The following is a 3,365-nucleotide window of genomic DNA, read 5'->3' as shown; positions in this document are numbered from 1 at the left end:
CCTTCAAGTGAAATGAGCAGAGCAAAAAAATCCGCCTCCTATTTATATCTGTGGAGAGAGAGGGGCGGTGCCACGGCTCATCCTCCTCCTACTGTTGCTGTTATCAGAACTGACTGTGCCTGCCCCCCCCCCCCTCTCTCCCTCCCTTCTCCTCCTCCACCACACACACACACACACACACACAGTATCACCCCATTTCTTTCTTTCTCTTTCTCTCCCTCCCTCCCTCCCTCCCTCCCACTCCCTCATCTCTCTTTCTCTTTCTTTCCCTTTCTTTTTTTCTCTCTCACTCTCACTCACTCACTCACTCAGACGCACACACACAGACACACTCACTATTATCTCTCTTTCTCACGCACACATGCACACACACACACGCACACACAATTGAGCATGACCCTTCAACAAACATATTTCTCTCCAAAGGCACACATGCAAACACAAGCTAAGGCTACTCTTATTTGTACATATACTTTAAAATACACACCAACAAATTATACACACTCACTCACTCACTCTCTCTCTCTCTCTCTCTCTCTCTCTCTCACACACACACACACACACACACACACACACACACACACACACACACACAAATAGTTCAGTGTGAAAAATACAAAAATATTCCCTCACACATATATACTCTGTCTTACACAGATATATTCACACACCCACACCTTCTCATGTTTGAACACACAGGTACATAGGGTGAAGGTGTGTCTGTCTGAAGCAAACTGTCAGTCAATCTCAAACACACACACACACACACACACACATCACAGATAGCCACACACACACACACACACACACACACACACACATCACAGATAGCCACACACACACACACACACACACACACACACACACACACACACACACACACACACACACAGTGTCTAGATCTGCTCAAACATCCCTTCTGCCAGTGCAGATCTGTTTATGCCACTATTTCAATTAATGAAGCTGCAAGACACTGGGCTCGGTCTGAAATGCTGTGGAGAAAATGAGTGACAAAGGAGAGAAAAGGGGAGAGAAAGGAGAGAAAAGCAGTTTGGAAAGAGAGGGAGGGAGGGAGACAGACGTGGGGGAGAGAGAGAATGAGAGGAAGAGGGAGGGAGAGGGAAGGAGGGAGGGAGGGAGGGAGAGGAGGGAGATGAGGTGGAGAGAGAGAGGGAGAGGGCTGAATGAGAGAAATAGAAAAGAGAAGGAACGGGAGGGGAGAGGAGGGAGGGTGGGAGGGAGGTGGGGGGGAGGTGAGAAGAAGAGAATGCAGCAGAAAAGGAGGAAGAGAGAGAGAAGGGAGAGACTGGGGGAGGGAGAGCAAGAGCATAAGAAAAGATGAGGTCAAAGAAAGAAAAGAGAGAAAGAAAGACAGAATAGGGAGGGAGAGTGCTTGAGAGGGGGTGGGGATTGAAAGAGATAGAGGGAAGGGAGGCTGAACGAGAGAATGCAGTGAGAAAGAGAGGGAGAGAGAGAGAGAGAGAGAGAGAGAGAGAGAGAGAGGAGAGCAGGGGGAGGGAGAGCTAAAGGAAAGAGGGAGAGGAGAAAGGAAAAGAAGAAAAGGGGGATGGTGGAGTGTGAAAATAAAAAGAAGAGTCCATCAGCAAGAGAGAGAGAGGGGGAGCGCTGAGTGAAGGAAAGAGAGAGGGGGGAGCAGGGGAATGGAGAGAGGAAAGGAGATAGAGAGAGAGGGAGCGGAGGGAGAGAGGGAGGGAGGGCGAGGGAGAGAAAAAAGAGAGAGAGGAAAAGGAAAAACAGCAAGGAAAGACATTAACTATTGAACTTCCAGATTTCTTTGGGGCTGTGTGTGTTGTGTGAGAGAGTGTGGTTAGCTACCTGCCTCTGGGTGTGTGCTTAGGTGCTTGGCTTTCCGACGGCCCCCCTCGACACAGATACACACACACACATACACCCGACCCCCCACCCCCACTCACACACACACACCCTCCTTGATGAAGCAGGTACTGGATTATAAAGGTACTTCCTGGTAGCTCATTAACAACATTTTGAAAGCACAGTGGAGACTGCTGCAGTCCGGTCCACAGACAGGAAGCTTTGTGTTATTCTCCAGAGGACTTATGGGAAAAAATTCACCTTACACATGCAAGGCACGCCAATCACAACGGTGTGTCATCAGTACAGGCTATTTTCATTTAAGAACCAGAGAAGCGATCCTCGAAAAATCAACATTATAGGAGAGAATTGTGTGTGTGTGTTGTAAGAGAGAAAGTGTGTGTGCGTGTTTGTGTGCAAGACAGAGTGAGGGAGTGAGAGAGAGAGAGCGAAGGGGGGTGGAAGAGACAGATATGGAGAAAGAGATATGGAGAGAGAGAGACAGAGAGAGAGGGAGGGAGAGAGGTAGAAAGAGAGATATGGCATAAGAGAGAGGGTGAGGGAGGGAAGGAGAGAGAGAGGAGGGGAGTGGAGGGGAGGAAGACAGAGATAAAGAGAGATTGAGGGAGGGTGTGAGTGAGGGGGAGAGATAGCAGGAAGTTGAGAGAGAGAGAATAGGAGAGAAAATAGAAGGAGAGCAAGGGAAGAAACAAAGAGATAAGAGGCTGAAAAGACAAAGAAACCACATGGAGGAAGAAATGACTGGGGACACGTACATAAAACAACACACAGGGCTCGCCTTTGGGGGAAAATGGAAAAGACATACAACAAAAGTTTTTTTGGGGGACAGAGAGAGGGAGTGAAAGAGTAAGAGTAGAGAGAAAGAGAGAGAAAGAGAGAGATAGAGAGAAAGGGAGGGAGGGAAAGAGGGAGAGAGAGGGAGGGAGAGTGGGGGAGTGAGAGACAGAGAATGAGTGGAAAAGGGAAAGAAAGACAGGCTACACTGGCTTCATTCCAGGTATAAATACAATACACAGAGAGAGAGAGAGGGAGGAGAGAGAACGATAGAGAGAGAGAGAGAGAGAGAGAGAGAGAGAGAGAAAGAAAGAAAGAGAGAGAGAGAGAGAGAGAGACAGGACATGTCCACTAGCCTGTTAGCCAAGAAGTGTGAGGTTTGTACACCGCTTGAGCTACTGCTGGGAAAGAAGAGAAAGGGAGAGGGAAAAAGAGAGAGATAAAGAGAGAGCGAGAGAAAGAAAGACAGAGAGGGAGAGAGATGATGAATAATGAACGCCCACCACTCTTTCACCATCTCCCTTTCCAAGTGAGTGAGGTAGTGTTTTGTGTGTGTGTGTGTGTGTATTGTGTGTTTATGTGTGTGTGTGTGTGTGTGTATTATGCGTTTGTGTGTGTGTGTGTTGTGTGTGTATGTGTGGTTCTACAGGTTTTCTACAGCGGTGACAAGGGGAGTGGGAGCGGGGGTGGGGTGGGAGTAGAGTGGGGTGTTGTGTGAGGTGGAAAGACAGGCAGAG

Source organism: Alosa sapidissima, chromosome 11 (assembly GCF_018492685.1).
Source record: "Alosa sapidissima isolate fAloSap1 chromosome 11, fAloSap1.pri, whole genome shotgun sequence".
Lineage (NCBI taxonomy): Eukaryota > Metazoa > Chordata > Actinopteri > Clupeiformes > Clupeidae > Alosa > Alosa sapidissima.
Note: the sequence above shows the minus strand (reverse complement) of the source record.